This window comes from Gavia stellata, chromosome 2, assembly GCF_030936135.1.
Source record: "Gavia stellata isolate bGavSte3 chromosome 2, bGavSte3.hap2, whole genome shotgun sequence".
NCBI lineage: Eukaryota > Metazoa > Chordata > Aves > Gaviiformes > Gaviidae > Gavia > Gavia stellata.
In genome coordinates this window covers 57005389-57024591 of record NC_082595.1, presented here as the reverse complement: position 1 = coordinate 57024591, position 19203 = coordinate 57005389, and the positions used below count along the sequence as shown (strand labels likewise).

Genomic DNA, 19203 nt, shown 5'->3' with positions numbered 1-19203 from the left:
AATTATTTTTAAGAAGGGAATTTATTGTGTTATATACCAATTCAAGTAAGATTTTATTTCCCTTAAGCATACACCTCAAACTGAGAGAAGTAAACAGTTTTAAAGAAGTTTTTTCTGTGAGAGTAGGAATTTTTAAGGTCAAAATTTAGCTCACAGTAGTTTTCAGATTCTGGCAGAGACTTTCTCGCATAAAACTAGCTGGTTCAAACTTAGTACGGCTAATAACAGAAGAAGGAAGCTAAAGTGGGCAGGCAGAACACCTAGGAGAGGTTTTGAGGGTATTATGATATAATCTTCTATGACTATATATGCATCTGGAGCTACTGTCACATGTCATTTTGCACAAATAGCCGAGAACTTGTACAACTAAGCGTATCACTACAAAAAAACGTGTTTTGCATCAAGGGGTGCACCACAAATAAATACTGCTTTGGGAAACTGCCTTGGGGAACCCAGCACAGCAGCCCTGCGGTAAGAGCAGAGGTCGTCACGTCAGAATCCAGGACAGCGGATTGACTCAAGGACACCGCACACTCTCTACTACCACGATCAGCCAGACGTGGCCCAAACTGTCCTTCTTGGGGGTGGTCCAGGTGCACAGCCAGGAACCCCCTGTCCCTCCCCAAGCACGCAGCGGGGACAACGCACACAGCTCTGCAGGCCTGGTGAAGAACCACTGCTACTCCAGCAGGTCCAACACCTCCCTTTACCAACCACCACCTTTAACGCCTGCTCAGGAAGAGTACTTCTTTAAGGGCCACCACAAGCAGCCTGACTCTACGTAACAGAAGGAAAGATTTTGCCTCTGCTTTGTCCCTCCTCCCCTCTTCCACAAGGCAGAGCAGCGCTGGGAATGCCAGAGGTCATCTTCTAGACAAAAAGTGGCAATTTCAGACCTTTTCAAAGATATTGCTTCAGGCTGTCAGCTGACAACACTGCTCTGCCCTTGCTTTCAGACCTCTTTTTGGGGCCACGTGTGTCAAGGATAATTCTGTTAAATAACAGTTATAATCCTAAATTTAAGAGCAACAGCCTTGGGACTTGCTGATAATAGTAATCCTGCACTTTCTTCCTTCCTCTTTCCTTTGCTCAAATCACATAGAGAAATTATGCTAATTAAAAATCTGCATTAAGCCAGACTATACTAAATGACAACAGATTTTCTAGAGTACTGCTACACTTGTGAGAATAAATGTTTCTTTGCTATTTACAGAAGCATAAATGTGCATCTATCCTGCAGGAAAATTCAGGATGTTAATCTACTCTAGAGCCTTTACAGGCCCAGCTTCACAAATGCAAAATTTGATATCTGCATTTAATACATGACCATTTTCAACCAGAGGGTTAGCCTGGTGTCAGATCTCGGCTGAAAGGCAACGAGTAAGAAGCTGAGTAGAAATGCTCTTTAGCCACGGATGGCACCGACATGGCAGATGGCAGAAGCAGTGTCCCTTGCTTGACTTCATTGCAAAATGGCTTAGGAGCTCTCCAAGGACAGGGTATTTTGTCCCACCACAGAACTGGTAAGAGGCAGCCAACTGATAGACTTCGTGTATATGAGGCATTCCCAATCCCTGGCTACAGGGGTCAAGATCCTATGAAACGGATCATTTGGCCACAGCGTATTTTCTAATTTACCAGTTGAAGTTTTCCAGTAATTTTGCATATTATACAAGAAAGATCTATTCTGCCCCACCATCATGTGAGACCTGTACGCTCAGATTTATATATTAAAGCACAAATTCTCAAAGATTTCAGCAGGCTAAATCCTTGCCTGCGCTGAACCTGACATTTGCTATGCTTATTTTCTCATAAAATCACATCAGAATCTTTTAATTTGTTAAATCTTAATCTGGGAACACCACACAGAAGGGCTTTTTTTTTTTTCTTTTTTTAAAATCAAGGTTGTAATTAAGTGGTCTGAATCAAAGTGCCTAAAGATGCAGTATTACAACAAAATTAAAATTGCTCAAGCCAGTACTGCCATGGTCCTTCCCTTTCCCCCTCCTTTTTCTCCCAGCACATCCCTGCTCCTTCTCTTGCGTAAGAGATGCAGTGCTCATCTATCCCCATGCCAAGACAGTTCAGGAAACAGAAATGTTTGCAAGTGAAATTTTTTTTTTTTTAAGGACCATTTTTGTCCTGTCTCATTCCCCGAGTCAGGTTGCCATGAGTATCGGAGTTAGCAGGCAGGAAAGGCAGGAACAGCTCCAGACCCAGTTCACTTTAACCAAAACAGACACAAAATGCACAACACTCTCTCTATCAATACAAGAAGTCCCATATGTACTCAGTTGTCTTTAGTTTTTCCAACTGATTGACATTTTGATCATATTGCATTTCAAATGCACGTGTGTGTTCTTAACTTCTATTAAGAAGAACCACTCTGATTACATTATTGCTAGTCAACCCCTACATAGTAAGATAGGAAGCTAACCCACACACTAGACACTACCTTCTAATAATAATTATTATTATATGTTAATGAACAACTCTTTTTTTGTTTTCCAAAATGTCCTCCCATTTTGCTGAGTCTAACTACTCTGGTACGTTTGTCTAACTGCTTCTTAGGAAATTATAATGTGTGAATCCAAAAAGCCAAGCAGACAAAACCAGTAATTTGAAAAAAACCCCAAAACCTTATGAAATACTTCTGTGGGGAAAAAAACCACCAGAATCTACTGAGCAAAAGATTTAATTAATCTCTTTTGGCTAATCAAAGTTTTAATTTAAAACCCTTCCAGAAAGTCCAACTTTAGATAAAACCCCCAAGCTTAGTAAATAAGTTTCCTCCTAAGAAACTGCACCTTTAGAACATCCTTGCTTTAGACATTTGGAAGTTTATGGCCATAACACTGAAAGCAAAATGCAACTCCAACAGCAGTTAGTGAGCCCTTTAGTGTTTCAAAAGGACAGGAGTTATTCCAACTGGACACAAATATGAATGGCTATTTACCAAAACATTACTAGGACTCAGTGTTACTGTACTTACTGTGCAAATAGCCCGTAGCTATGGCAGCCTAAAAACCCCACCTTAATCAACACTGCCTGCTGGACAAGTGAGTTTGTGCTTCTAATCTAGCAAGAAGTCTCAATTTCTAAAATTCAATATATCAGAAATACTCTACATGATTTTCCCCCTGTGGAAATTACAAAACTGTATTGTTTCCCACTAAATTAATTTCTTATTTCTTAATAGCTTTATTTTCTATGTAAGAATGAAAAAGTTCTAAAATATTGAGTAGCAATTTGAATAGACCCAGCCCACTGATAATTAAGCCTTTGCTTAGGCAAAACTCCTAGCACTGGTAGTTCAGGAAGGAATTTTAACAGGTTTTTGGAGAAATCAATCTACCTTTGCAGTCTTCCCCTTTCTGTTTGCATGAGACATGCCCAAATCGGTATCTCCAGATTTTTTTAATTCACAAAGGCTCTTCTGATCACGTCTCTGACTACTTGTACAAGTACTGTTGATCACTTGAAATGTCTAAATAAAGATCACAGTTACTGAGAACATCTGTATTTCAGCACGACATTATGGATCCCGTTAAAAAGAGAAATTCCTTACAATGAAGAGTCTAACAGCTTTTGACCAGATGATTCTAGGTACTCTCAAACTCCTCTACAGTGTAACTAATAAAATTATTTCACCCGAGTGCTTTCAAATAATTCCTTATTAGTCCTCCAGGATGTCAACAGGCAGAGTTACAGTTGCATAGACACATTTCTCAGTCCTTCTAGTTTTACTAAGATATGTTCATTGAACCTCAAACTCTAGAAAAGCCTGACAGCTCACTGGGAAGCCCTATGTTTACATCAGCAAAGTCCATTTCCGCCGGAGCTCTATCTCAGGTCACTCAGAATCAGAAGTGGCAGCCAAAGGCTTGACTAGCTAGCACTGTCTTGCTCATAAGCTGGCTGCTTTTACATCTTCAGAAAAAAAATGGGGCACTGATTTTTACTTATGAAGTCAGAAAATGACAAAATGCTACCTCACCTCTGTTGAAGAATAATGAAGTGTGCTATTGCAATTGATATCAGCACTTAGAAGAAAAAGGTGAAGGTCTGACATTATGCACAAAAGAACCTGTACATTTCTGTCTTTAAGGGAAGCATTTTGAAACGTAATTTTAAAATCCTTCTCAACCCACTGAACATTTAAAAAAAATCTGTTTCTGCTCCTGGAGAACAAATCTAAGATCTCTTCTACAGCTATAATGCTGGCCAACCAAAAGATGTTGATAATGCACTGCCATTTGTTGCTATTGTGGTTACTGCCATCTTCCAAAGCACTCTAACACAATGTCTACAGAGGACACAAGCCACTTGAAATGTGCAAAATACAAATCTATTCAAACAGGAGTACCCAAGAGTTCAGGCACTAAACGTTGCCACAAAACAAGAGTGATGCTGAATCAGCACAGTAATAGTGGTATTTAGATGCAAACTACTGTAGCACCAGGTGGAGTGAAAAGGATAAGAACTTAATAAGGTTTGGTTTTAGCAGTTACATGCAAGCTGGGGAGATGTCAAAGAGGACGTCAAGAAAAGAATTCAAGCACCTTCTAGAACTGGGAAATTAAAGGAAAAAAAATTTCATTGCATGAAAGAGCACCATCCTGACCTTCAACAGAGCCATTTAAACCATGCCAAGACAAGGAAGGAAGGCAGAAGACTAAGGTAATCGAAACCCAAGAAATGAAGACAAGTTAAAAAAAAAAAAACCAAAACCAAAACTCTGAATAAAACGTAACAGTTTGCTTGTCTAATCTCTACTTAACTCTCATTGCTAGATTATTTAATCTTCTCTTTCTCAGTTTGCACTAAACTTTTTACACATTTAAGTTATTCTCACCTTTTAAACTTCTCCTTACCAGAATTAGATGTTAACTCAGTCTAGTCTCCCTGAATCTTCTCTCCTTCCTGTTCTTGTAACTAAAACTTCATTCTTTCACAGTATCATCAAGGGAAATGCAGGAAGTCCCTCGAATTAGTAAGAAATGTCTATACATGTTCTACTTAAACTTTCCTCCTTGTCGTGGTTTAAGCCCAGCTGGCAACTAAGCACCACACAGCTGCTCGCTCACTCCCCCCCTGCTCCAGCAGGATGGGGGAGAGAATCGGAAAAGTAAAAGTGAGAAAGCTCGTGGATTGACGTAAGAACAGTTTCATAAATAAAATGAAATAAAATTAAAAAAATAAAAAAAAATTGTAATGAAAAGGAAAATAACAACAACAAACAATCAAGAAAGAGAAGTGATGCAAACGAAAACAATTGCTCGCCACCCTCCGACCGATGCCCAGCCTGTCCCCAAGCAGCAGTGCCCCGGCCAGCTTTCCTCCTAGTTTATAGACTGAGTATGACATCATATGGTATGGAATATCCCTTTGGTCAGTTGGGGTCAGCTGTCCCGGCTGTGTCCCCTCCCAACTTCTTGTGCACCCCCAGCCTAGTCGCTGGTGGGGTGGTGTGAGAAACAGAAAAGGCCTTGACTCTGTGTAAGCACTGCTCAGCAGTAACTAAAACATCCCTGTGTATATCAACACTGTTTTCAGCACAAATCCAAAACACAACCCATCACTAGCTACTATGAAGAAAATTAACTCTATCCCAGCCAAAACCAGCACACTCCTGTACAAATCAACTTGCATGGTTGATGACTGTACTGGGTCTGGCCGGAACGGAGTTAGCATCCTTCATAGCAGCCCATATGGTGTTTTGAATTTGTGGCTGAAATAATGTTGATAACACAGCAATGTTTTGGCTGTTGCTGAACAGTGCTTGTACAACATCAAGGCTTTCTCTTTTCCCAACTCCTGTCCCTTTCTCACTCCCCCCAATAAGTAGGGTGCAGGGGTGGCCAAGAGGTTGGGAGGGGGGACAGCTGGGACAGCTGACCCCAGCTGGCCAAAGGGATATTCCATACCATGTAACATCATGTTCAGCAATAGAAACTGGGGCAGAGGAAGAAAAAGTAGGGCTTTTCCAAGGTAGCCATTGCTCAGAGACTGGGCATCAGTCTGCTTGGGGGAGGTGGTGAGTGACTGCCTTTGCATCACTTGTCCCTGCCCTCTCCTTCACCTAATAAACAGTCTTTATCTCAACCCACCAGTTTTGTCACTTTAGTTCTTCCTGTCCTCTCCTGCAGCCCACCTCGTGGGCCAACAGCCGTGTGGGTGCTTGACTGCTGGCCAGGGTGAACCCACCGCAGTGTCACTCATACAGTATCTCCAGTGCAGGAAGTTTGTCACCACAACACAGCCCCCAGCTGGTTTCTTTGCTCTGATGACAATATTACATTAACCATAAGCAAAAAATTCAAGCTTTAGAAAGCTTTACTTTCTTAATTTCCATACCCATTACTGTTAACCAACAACTGAACCTAAATGAGACTCGGTGAATCAGAATCACAGAAGGGTTGAGACTGGAAGGGACTCTGGAGGTCATCTTGCCCAACCCCCACTGAAAGACCTATTTTCAACTCTTTTCACAGTCCCCAAGTACCAGCCAAATTGCAGTACAGCTGAAAAACTTCACAATCATTCCAGAAATCTGTTACTAGTAAACGTTAACAGTACCTTTGAAGGTACTGTCACCAATCAGGATTCCTCTGTGAAAAACCGTATGATGTCCTTCAACTGATTCACTATCAGTTTTCATAAAATCATGCTGCATATATAAGGGCTCTGTTTAATATGCTCTTACATAATCTACTGATTATCACAGTGAGTAATTTTTGGCAATACACAGTCTGTCTTTCTGATTTTAGTTATCAAAAGTATTACATCTGTGTTTCATCATCTTCACAATGGTATTTAGTGTAACATTGCACTTCTGAAGAAATATAAGTTATTACCTGAGTTTATTGATCTTGTCTTGAATAATTTACATCTTGGAAACATGAAGTAATAGGTGAATTTTTCTCTAGATCTCAATCTGCAACACTTTTTTCTAGGATTAGGAAGCACAACTATCTTGTGAAATCTTTTGACAATTGCCCTTGTTTCAGAGCATGATCTTTGTTACTTTTGTCATTATTCACTATGCTTTGGTGGTATTTCAAACCCTTTATTTCAATCTTTGCAGTTCTGCATGTAATCGTAACACATCCCAATGTCTTTTCCATCTGGAAGTGTTTCAATCACTAATAACTGCCTTGAATTGGAGCACAAGTCTTATGAGGAGCGGCTGAGGGAACTGGGGTTGTTCAGTCTGGAGAAGAGGAGGCTGAGGGGAGACCTCATCGCTCTCTACAATTACCTGAAAGGGGGTTGCAGAGAGGTGGGTGTTGGTCTCTTCTCCCAAGTGACTAGTGACAGGACAAGAGGAAATGGCCTCAAGTTGTGCCAGGGGAGGTTCAGGCTGGATATTAGGAAAAAGTTCTTTACTGAGAGAGTAGTGAAACATTGGAATAGGCTGCCCAGGGAGGTGGTAGAGTCACCCTCCCTGGAGGTATTCAAGGAGCGTGTGGATGTGGCATTGTGGGATGTGGCTTGATGGGCATGGTGCTGTGTGGTGTTGGGTGGGTTGGTTTTTGGTGTTGTGTGGGGGTTTTTTGGGGTTTTTGTGTTTTTTTTTTTTTTTGTTTTTTTTTTTTTTAGGTTGGACTTGATGATCTTACAGGTCTTTTCCAACCTTAGTGATTCTGTGATTCTGTGAATTGCCTTTAAAAAATTTAATTAGTTTTTTAAAGTAATTTTTATCCGTATTTGCAGCTTTTTACCTTGTTCAGACTTGCTCTATAGTGGACATTCTAGGTAAAGATGTCAGGTGTTCTACTGCAGTTGCTTCTTCGCTAATTAGTTCATAACTTTTTCTAAGCAGAAATGCAGGTGTCACTAAGAGTGATACATGTCTGCTTTTGGTGTTTTTGAGTTACACTGTCTACTGTTATGCTAGACTGCTGACAACATTAGTTTTAAGCAACTTTTCATAAAACAAAAACTCGAAGTTAACTTCTTGACTGAAGACCAAGATTCAGTAAGAACCTAGATAAAACCGGTTTATATTCAGATCAGGTTTTCTGTAGGTAGAATTGTGTCTAGAGTTTGATTTCAAATTAAAAATTAGCAATTACAGTCGACAGAATTTTATTCTAAGCTCTTCATTTTTAGTTGCTATTTTTTATTCCAGAAACAAAGCTGTAAAAAAAACCCCAAACCCAAAACTCTAATATCTAAAGAAGGTTCCTCTCACTGGATACTATTTACTTTTCTTCCTTGAATCTGACAGAAGAAGATACAAATGACAACATACTCCCTTTCTTGCCTGGCAACAAAGTTTGTTTTTCTCCTTCAAGACAAGTAAAATAAATCCTGTCACTATAAACCTTCATATATATATATCTGTAAAAAATATAACCACTTCTTATCTGTCAGCAGGAAGTTTATTGCAAATCAGGAGCTTGACAGATTTCTGGTGTTTATAACCTCATTTCCTAATGACATCATCCTGAGTTAAAAGCCAGCTACACACTGTCAATGTTTGTTTAACAGTCACTGCCAAAGTGTCACTGTTTCTAATTTAGCAGGTGGTTGACAACCATGCTCCGAAGCACACGCAGGCTGGAGGAGTCCCTGCTTCCTAACAGGACTTTCCACTTAGCCAAGTAAACCGCCAGTGGAGACTTTTGTATTTGTTAATGGGCCAGTAACAAGAATTCCCAGTTGCTGTTTTCCACTAGGCAGCAGCTAGAGATTTTGGGAACATTTAGGCACTTGCCATCAGCTCACGCCTTTGCTTTGCATTGTGATAGGAATGAAGAACTCTTAACAACTCAGAAGTTCGTCCGAGAGCACTACCCACAACGTAGGGCATTGCTGCACACCGAGTGGGGGAAATACCTACAACTCTTAAAACGACAATAGAGCTAAGTTAGCCGAACTGATTTGCAGGATTGTCCATCAATACTAAACATGCACATTGCATCATGAAATATTTTATATGGTTCTGTATTTAATGCTCTGTATTAAACAGGTATGTGACCAAACTCCTGCTACTCCTCAGCATTTCAGGATCCTACAAATAATTCATTTCTTGCCCACAAAAACAAATTAAAATAAAAAAATCTAATACCTGCATATAAAAAAGGAACTAAGAGGGAAAATAAAAACATTAAGGACTATTCTGAGAATTAATTCATCATTTGTATCGCAAAGCACTTCAAAAATCCTCAAACGGAAAGCCTGACAGAAATGCTAAGTATTATTCCCAAATGTGTTATATGTTAAGTTACAAATAAGCTTCTATTCTTGTATTTTCTACTCCTCACAGTAGCTTGTAAGCCTCTTTAGTAGTGTATTAAACTATCCCACTAATATTCATCATATGCTGTTCTGGGCATCATTTGTTAACCAGGGACAGACATTGCACAGTTCTTCATTCTGTTACACATTTTAAAAGGAATAAATTATCCTATTAATTCTGTAACAAGAATTCTAATTAAAAGGTAACTAAAGAGAACAGGAAATTTGCAGGTAAGTATTTTCTACACTTATTCTATTACTGTGTATTTTATTTAATGCACAAGTACACAGGAAAAATGAAACAATTTCATGTAAAAAATAATTAAGAACAGCAGCCCTAATGCTTTGATATGTCTGCACCAAAAAAAATAAGGAGTTAATCTGAAAATGATTGTACGTCATACCGAACTACTCAATAATAACAAGCTACGTTTTACTCATTTGTCAGGTGTACCTCTTTGCTGATCAGTAAAGTACTTCTAAAATTATGAATTTACTGAAAAACTGGAGATAACAGAATGCTTTACAGTTAGTTTCTGAGAGCTGGGCCATAGTGCTTTAACTACTGCACAGTTCATTTTAGTAGAAGCCACAGGGTGATAAGGCAGAGAAACTTGAAGGAAGACCAGAGTTCACCTCCATACTCCAAATACTAATATCATTCAGTACAAGCTGGTATCTACAGCCTGCCTCTTATCTGGCCACCCCAACACCACAGATAGAAGAAAAACAAACTATTTGGTGCAGCACAGAAGTATCCTAGCCGAGACTCTGACTAAACAAAAACTAGGAAGGCAAAAACAATGTACAACCCATCCACAAAGAACACTGTCCTTGTACTTTCTGAAGCCGAAGGTCTGGCTAATTTCAGCCAAATGAAATTATCAATTTCAGGGCAAGAAAAAAAGTGTGGCTCAAACATCGTGCTCATACAGTGACCCAAATCTAATATAACAGCATTCATCCTACCATGAACCATCCAAAATAGAACAGTTTTAGCTCAGTTTTAGACTAATTCACTCAGCTTCAGCTGTCTTTCACCCAACATATAGAAAGCAAAACAGATATACAAGAAATTACTATTTCTTTTTAAAACTGAGGGGTTTGGATGATACATTTGTTTCTCCCCCCAGAGAAGCTAGGATTTGAGTATGTTCTGTAGGCATTTTAAGAATTTTTCCTGAAAACATCTGCCTTGAAAGCATCAATTAAGATGCTGTCAAATTGCTTTGGCCTCCAACTCTCAGTTACTAGGGGGGGAACAAACGACATGTTCTCAGTAACTACACCAGTGGAAAAAGAAATGAAATGATAGTATTGAAGTGTAGCATTATGAAATTATAGATTACATTAATGTTGAAGATGCTCTATTTTCAACTTGTTTCAGTTGCCATTTATGTCTGTATACGTACACAAGATGGAAATCTTAAATGAGCCGTCCAAGTCATCAAGTTACAAACAAAAGAGCAGTCTAAAGAATAAGCCATACAGCCCCTATCTTACAACTTAGCAACTGTTACCAAGATATGCATTTCAGAAAAAATTGAAGCCTACAGCTTGTCACTCAAGACCACTGTATTTCTCCAAAGCTAAGTCCCCTTCAAACACATAACAAAAAAAGTCAGATGGACTCTCTAACAGATAGACTGAAGAATTATTTACTTATTACTAGCGTAAGAGGTAGATGATGTTTCTTCAGATAATCTGTGATTTCAGCAGTTTGGATTTTTTTTTTTAATCTCTGTGATGGACAAATCAGTGATGCTCCAGTGGTTTGGTTTTTTTTTAAGGAGAGTCACTGATGGCTAATTTCGAAAGAACCAAATCACACAGATGTTTTGTGTTAGTGAAACATCCATTAAAAAAGAAACATACCACATCATAAGGTAATGTGCAAGAACTCAAGTCATTGGTTCATTACTGACAAGAATCAGAAAGAAAGCTGAAGTATTTTCACTTAAAGCAGAAAAGCATTGCAGAGTTGTACAAAAAACTAGTGTATTTCTTTGATCTTATGCAGAATTAGCAGCAGCCTCGGAAGTTCATGCATAATTTGACTAATGTCGTAAAAGGGAAAGAAAAAAGAAAGCAATTTGTGGACATACTACTCTTACGAACAATAGTGATATACATAGACTCATCCCTCTCAGTGTCTTTTTTTTTTTTTTCCTGGTCTACTTATGAGTTGCTACAGTTTCCACGAACTCCCAAGCTGAATGGTGTGAACAGCTAGGCTCCCGCAACTGCATGATACAATCATGCTTTTGTTCTCTATTTTTTTCCCACTGTTCTTTAAACAATTATTTGATAAGGTTTGCTTCTAATTAGATTATAAATTATTCATGGCATGGACTGTACCTCCTACTTGTTCGTTAGGTACCTGGCACTACATAGCCGTGCTGCTACTGAAGTTCCCAATCTCAGCAGGGGTAACGCAAACAAAAAATAAGCATAGTGCTATGCAGTACAACACATCCAGATGAAGTGATTAACATCAAGGTGATTCAAGTTGCTGTTTCAGAGCATGATTAAAATCCACAAAAGGAAGTAAGGTGCATTTAAAGAACCTGTTTATTTTTCTTTCCCACATTTTGAACTTGCAATCTCCCCTCCCATGCTCCTAAGTTTTACTCTGCCACTAAAGGCAGTAAGTAACAAACTTTGGTCCACCCCATTAAATGGAAAGTGTCGGTAGAGCCAGGCCTATCCAGGATGTCTTTCAAAACAAAACCGAAACAGGATCAACCACCAAAAAAACCCAACAACAACCCACCAGATGTTTCACCCTCTTGCAGAACGAGTTTACATTTATCCCACAATCCTGCTTCCCTGCCAGGGCACATGTCAGAAATTGGGAGGGACAAGAGAGTATTCTCGCTGGTAAGAAGTTTTAGTTGCGACAGGAATGCCAGACTAGCACTTGAAAGGCAAAATTTCAGATGTATTTTCTAAGTGCAGTTTTTCTTTAATTGTATTTTCTTTTGTTTAATTACATTCTTTTGAAGCAATTATTTTTAAACTTAATAGCAGGGTTTTTTCTTAAGGAAAAAAATTAAACAGTGAACCATGCATTATTAGTAGATTTGGAACTATCACAAACCTAGTTAAGTAGCTAAAAACAGTAAGTAAAAACATAAAACCAGTTATAAAAACTATCAGATATCAGTTAATGAGAAACTTACTAAGCTTGATGTTGTCATGGAATTCACAAAGTGCAGAGCACTTTGAGCTTTCCAAAGTAAATAAATATTTTCCCCATCCTCAGGCCATCAGCTTTTGACAAGAGGCCAGGCCAGACCAGACCATATCAAATCCTTATCCATGTGCCACTAATTGTCAGCTGTAAGTATTTTCTCCTCTTCCCCTGCCCCAAATGAGTTCTTCCTTTCCACTCCCCTCTCCTCTCTCCAGCATGCAGTTAAAGAAGCTGAAGTACCCCACTGCTAAAGCTCATTATTGTGGCCATGGTGAAACTGCGCTTGCAGAAGTCAGAGAGCCTGTTCACTGAAAAGTATTAACATAGATTATCTGACACACAGTTGCTGCATGGATCAAGGGCTAAGTCTGCATCATTACCACGACTCTCAGAGAAGTATCTTCAGCCTAACAGCCTGAAATGAGAGCAAAAGGAATTGGACTGTTTCCCAACAGCTGAAAACCAGTTATACAGAGGTCAAAAGCAGATGATACTAATTTATGACACTTTTTTTTTTTTTTCTCCTTTTAACATCTTTATCACTGACCTGGAGGATGTGATGCAGTGCACCCTTATCAAGTCTGCAGGTGACACCAAGTTGGAGTGGGGAAGGGAAATCCCATCTGGGAGTCAGGGCTGCCATTCACAGAGGCCAAGACAGGCTGGAGGAACAGGCCAGTGTGAACTTAATGAAATCCAGCAGGAACAAATGCAAAGTCCATAACCCCTGGCGATGGTACAGGCTGGGAAGGGCTGGGCTGGGGAGCAGATCTGCAGGGAAGGCACTGAGACTCTGATGCACAGGAAGCTGTGCATGAGCCAGCAGTGCCCGGGCAGCAGGACCACAGCCCATCCATCAAGGGATGGGATTATCCCCCTGTTCTTGTCACTCAGGAGACCACATCTAGATACTGTGTCCAGTTCTAGGCCTCCCAGTACAGGAAAGATATCAATAAACTGTTGTGAGTACAGGGGCGGGGGGGCCAAGCTGGTCATTGCTGGAGCAGTTGCCCCGTGAGGAGAGGCTGAGGGATGGGGCTGGCTCAGCCTGGGGAGAGACGGCTCCAGGGGGGCTGGCAGCAACCCCCTGTACCTGCGGGGAGGTGGTGGAGAAGAGGGGGCCGGAGAGACAAGGGGCATCAGCTGGACCAAACAAGGGAGGGTGAGACAGGACCGGAGGAAAAGGTTTTTCCCCGGGGGCCAGCAGGGCGGAGGCAGAAGCTGCCCAGGGAGGCTGTGCCAGCTCCGTCTTGGGGGGGGGTTTCCAGCCCGAGGGGACACAGCCCTGAGCAGCCCGGTCTGACCTCAGCGCTGAGCCTGCTGCCGCAGGACCAGACCAGCGATGTCCTCGGACCTCCAGACCGAGTTATCCTGTGATCCCATTAAATTCAGTATGGATTGCACATATTTACCTAAATTTTAAAGAGCAAGTAAATTGACTTGCTTCTCCCCATCAACAACAAGGACTCAACTCAAATTCAAGCCCAAGGCTGTGGCTGTTTAAAATATTCCAGATGAGAATTACGAGTTGTTAAAGATTTTTCCCAGCCTTCAGAAATATTTCAAGGTATTTCCTACATCGAATCAACTACTTCAGCTATGCAAAACACTGCCAGCTCATTTCTGACAGGAAGTTGAGAGCTATCTACTTACTGCCTTAGTATAGAAAGATTCAAGAAGAACAATTAAGATAATCAGACCCTGGTGAAACATGATGAAGATCCAGTGTCATGTACAAATTCATGATTTCTGCTCGTTTCAGATTTACATCTACTTATCTTGTTCAGGACTGATCAAACAGCTTACCCAGGGCCACATTTGTTTTCAGATGAAAATTATTTTAAGAAATATTTAATTCTGCAGCCCTCAAACTATCTCCAGGAAACATGGGCTGTATTGTAGCAAATTTTCTGAGATGAAAATTTGTTGTTGTAAATTAGTCATCACATCTGTATGTACGAACAGTGAAAGAACCACCACAACAGAAAACGCATATCAGTTATTTTCCTTCAGCAGTTTTATCACAGTATTCGAAATTGATATTGTAAACCTAAACATTACCATTCTTTGTGTGGCATTTGTTTTCCTCTTGAAACATTTATATGATTACCTGGCCTGTGGGTCCTGACACAACCAGTGCCAGTGAAGTTCCCAAAATACATGACACTCAGCCCTTACACCTTTTGCTTAATTCCACTACCATAGTATATACATGTTACAGAACGGTGACCAGGTTTGTAAGTTAGCTTTCCAGTTCACATAAACACATCTGCAAAAAAGTAATAAGACACTTGCCCTCATGCTCAACAGATGAAGTGGTACCTACGGGTATCTATAATTTCCTTCATTCAAGCTGGAGTTAAGGATGACAGCTGGGAAATGACACCTGTATACTGAAAAGTATATATATGCAGTGAATCCTTTTGTGGAAGGACACAATTTAAAAACAACCTTAAAAATCTGTACAAATCCACTTTTATGTACTATACGTAATTTAACCATTAGGTAGCATCTCTTCCAGTGATTAATATGCTATACATAGCATATTAATGCTTTACACAATAGTTTTCTTACATATCCAAATGTTCCTCAGCAAGAAGCCTTTATAAATGAGATAGCAAATTATCATACCGTTAATATTTCATCAGCTCTACATGGGTTTGAGAAGAGCTGTTACAGGCTTATGGAAAATATCTGTGCTCATGCTTTCCTAACAGGCAGTAGAAATCAGATGCTCAGTTGTACAAGGAAATGAATGGAAAACCATAAAACTGATAGGCAATTAAAACAGCCAATTTGAATACTAGTGGTCTGTTCCAATCACCTCCTGGCAGTAGAAGATACAGAAGAAATAGAAAGAATTCAATTAAGAGACACAGAGATATTTTCCTCAATTGAAAGGCTGAAAAATTAGCTCTACCTATTTGTAAATGGACAAAAAGAGAACAAGATGAAAGTAAAGGCATACAGAAAGTAAAAGGTCCTCCTGAACATCTTTGTATAAGAGAAAAGGAGAAAATGAAACACATAAACGTTAGGTTTGTTACTGAAAAGGCAAACACTCAGGAATCATTGCCAGAAGATACAGACAGTGACAACTTAATGGGACACTGAAGAATTTGAGAGAGCGGATGGTCGTAGTGGCCCAAATTTCATATTGCACTTCCTAAGCTGTTAACAAAAAGGGCTTCAAATGCCTTATATCTTTCACAGCACAATGAAGTGTAATTCCAGTTTGCATTATCTGTAACACAGCTAACAGCGTGATGACTTTCATGCAGTGTATCACAGAATCACAGAATCACTAAGGTTGGAAAAGACCTGTAAGATCATCAAGTCCAATCATTAAAAAAAAAAACCCAAAAAACAAAAAAACCCAAAAACACACAACACCACACAAACAAAAAAACCACACCATACACCACCATGCCCATCAAGCCACGTCCCACAATGCCACGTCCACACGCTCCTTGAATACCTCCAGGGATGGTGACTCTACCACCTCCCTGGGCAGCCTGTTCCAGTGTTTCACCACTCTCTCTGTAAAGAACTTTTTCCTGATATCCAGCCTGAACCTCCCCTGGCGCAACTTGAGACCATTTCCTCTTGTCCTGTCACTCGTCACTTGGGAGAAGAGACCAACACCCACCTCTCTGCAACCCCCTTTCAGGTAATTGTAGAGAGCGATGAGGTCTCCCCTCAGCCTCCTCTTCTCCAGGCTAAACAACCCCAGCTCCCTCAGCCGCTCCTCATAAGACTTGTGCTCCAGACCCCTCACCAGCTTCATCACCCTTCTCTGGACACGCTCCAGCACCTCAATGTCCTTCTTGTAGTGAGGGGCCCAATTCTGAACACAATATTCGAGGTGCAGCCTCACTAGTGCCGAGTACAGGGTCACGATCACCTCCCTACTCCTGCTGGCCACACTGTTTCTGATACAGACCAGGATGCCGTTGGCCTTCTTGGCCACCTGGGCACACTGCTGGCTCATCTTCAGCCGGCTGTCAATCAACACCCCCAGGTCTTTTTCTGCGGGGGAGCTTTCCAGCCACTCGTCCCCAAGCCTGTAGCGTTGCCTGGGGTTGTGGTGGCCAAAGTGTAGAATCGGGCACTTGGCCTTATTGAACTTCATCCGGTTGGCCTCAGCCCATGGATCCAGCCTGTCCAGATCCCTCTGCAGAGCCTTCCGACCCTCAAGCAGATCAACACTCACTCCCAATGTCATCTGCAAACTTGCTGAGGGTGCACTCAATCCCCTCATCCAGATCATCGATAAAGACATTAAACAAGACCGGCCCCAAAACTGAGCCCTGGGGGACACCACTTGTGACCGGCCGCCAACTGGATTTCACCCCATTCACCACAACTCTCTGGGCTCGGCCGTCCAGCCAGTTTTTTACCCAGCAAAGAGTGCACCTGTCTGAGCCACGATTCTCCAGCTTCTCCAGGAGAATACTGTGGGAGACAGTGTCGAAGGCTTTACTAAAGTCCAGGTAGACAACATCCACAGCCTTTCCCTCACCCACTAAGCGGGTCACCTGGTCATAGAAAGAGATCAGGTTGGTCAAGCAGGACCTGCCTCTCATGAACCCGTGCTGGCTGGGCCTGATCCCTTGGTTTTCCTGCACGTGCCCTGTGAGCGCCCTCAGGATGAACCTCTCCATAATCTTCCCCAGCACCAAGGTCAGGCTGACAGGACTGTAGTTCCCCGGATCCTCCTTCCGGCCCTTCTTGTAGATGGGCGTCACATTGGCAATCCTCCAGTTGTCCGGGACCTCCCCTGTTAACCAGGACTGTTGATAAATGATGGAGAGCAGCTTGGCAAGCTCCTCCGCCAGCTCCCTCAGCACCCTTGGGTGGACGCCATCAGGCCCCATAGACTTGTGAGTGTCCAGGTGGCATAGCAGCTCGTTAACTGCTTCCTCCTGGATTATGTGGAGTTTATTTTGCTCTCCACCCTTGTCTTCCAACTCAGGGAGATGGATACCCTGAGGATACCTGGTCTGGCTGTTAAAGACTGAGGCAAAGAAGGCATTAAGTACCTCAGCCTTTTCCTCATCCTTTGTGACAATGTTCCCCGCCACATCCAGTAAAGGATGGAGATTCTCCTTGGCTCTCTTTTTGTTGTTAATGTATTTATAGAAGCATTTTTTGTTATCCCTTACAACCGTGGCCAGGTTGAGCTCTAGCTGGGCTTTCGCCTTTCTAATTCCCTCCCTGCATGACCTAACGAGGTCCTTGTATTCTTCTTCACTTGCCTGCCCCTTCTTCCAAAGGTGATCAATTCTTCTTTTTTTTCCCTGAGTCTCAGCAAAAACTCCTTGTTCAGCCAGGCCAGTCGCCTTCCCCACCAGCTCTTATTATGGCACATGGGGACTGCCTGCTCCTGCGCCTTCAAGATTTCCCTCTTGAAGAAGGCCCAGCCGTCCTGGGCCCCTTTGCCCTTCAGGACCGTCTCCCAAGGGACCCTCCCGACCAGTGTCCTGAACAGGCCGAAGTCTGCCCTCCGGAAGTCCATCGCAGTGGTATTGCTGACCCCCCTCCTTACTTCACCAAGAATTGAGAATTCAATCATTTCATGGTTGCTAAGCCCAAGATGGCCTCCGACCTTCACTTCTCCCACCAGACCCTCTCTGTTTGTAAACAGCAGGTCAAGCAGGGCACCTCCCCTGGTAGGCTCCCTTACCAGCTGCGTCAGGAAGTTATCTTCCACACACTCCAGGAACCTCCAGGACTGTTTCCTCTCTGCTGTGTTATATTTCCAGCAGACATCAGGTAAGTTGAAGTCCCCCACAAGAACAAGGGCTTGCGATTGTGAGACTTCTGCCAGTCACTCGTAGAATGCTTCATCTGCGTCTTCGTTCTGGTTGGGTGGTCTATAACAGACCCCCAGCAGGATATCCACTTTGTTAGCCTTCCCCCTCATCCTTACCCATAAGCATTCATCCCTGTCATCACAATCATCGAGCTCTATACAATCAAAACACTCCTTGACGTACAGAGCCATCCCACCGCCTCTCCTTCCTTGCCTATCCCTCCTGAAGAGTTTATAGCCATCCATTGCAGCACTCCAGTCATGCGAGTCGTCCCACCATGTTTCTGTGATGGCAACTATGTCATAGCTGTCCTGCTGCACAACGGCTTCCAGCTCCTCCTGTTTGCTGCCCATGCTGCGTGCATTGGAAGTAGTGTAGTGTTATTATGAGGAGACACCTTCCACCCCACCCACCCAGGAGAGATTTATTCCCACAATGGGCAAAAATTTTAGCTTTGCACTGCCGTGTAAACTTACCAGTTTCTCAGCATATATGGTGCCTCACATACATAAGGCATTATAAAAAAATATAGAAGATGGGCTGCTCCTCCATAATACAATGCAGTCAAACAGCTATTTGAAATTTCTGTCCCTTCCTAAGCAGGAACAGGGAAGCCAGCTATAGAGTTAACAGACTTGCAAGCTTGGAGAAAGGAAAGACCGTGGATGGGACTTGTTTTCCAGCACACACTCTCCTTTCTTTCAATTCTCTTGCTTTTTTCAGGCAGGTATGTAAAACCACACAAGTTTCCCAGATCAGCTCTGTTGATTCCACACTTTATTTCAAGTCCCCCAAAGGAGATCAATCAAAGTATTTATCGTACTTAAAACTACAATAGAAGAGACAAAGTCTTGCTCTCCCTCAAACTGTTTTGGATAGTTCAGCCTAAACTAATCTAGGGAGTTTGCTGTAGCTGTTTCTAAGAAATACTTCAAAGATAAGCCA

General features: G+C 41.8%; 1 protein-coding gene across 1 annotated transcript in view; it reads right to left on the bottom strand.

Moving 5' to 3' along the window:
• MAN1A1 (mannosidase alpha class 1A member 1) overlaps positions 1 to 19203 on the bottom strand; it is a 151808-nt gene that overhangs the window by 109821 nt on the left and 22784 nt on the right. The window lies entirely within an intron of this gene.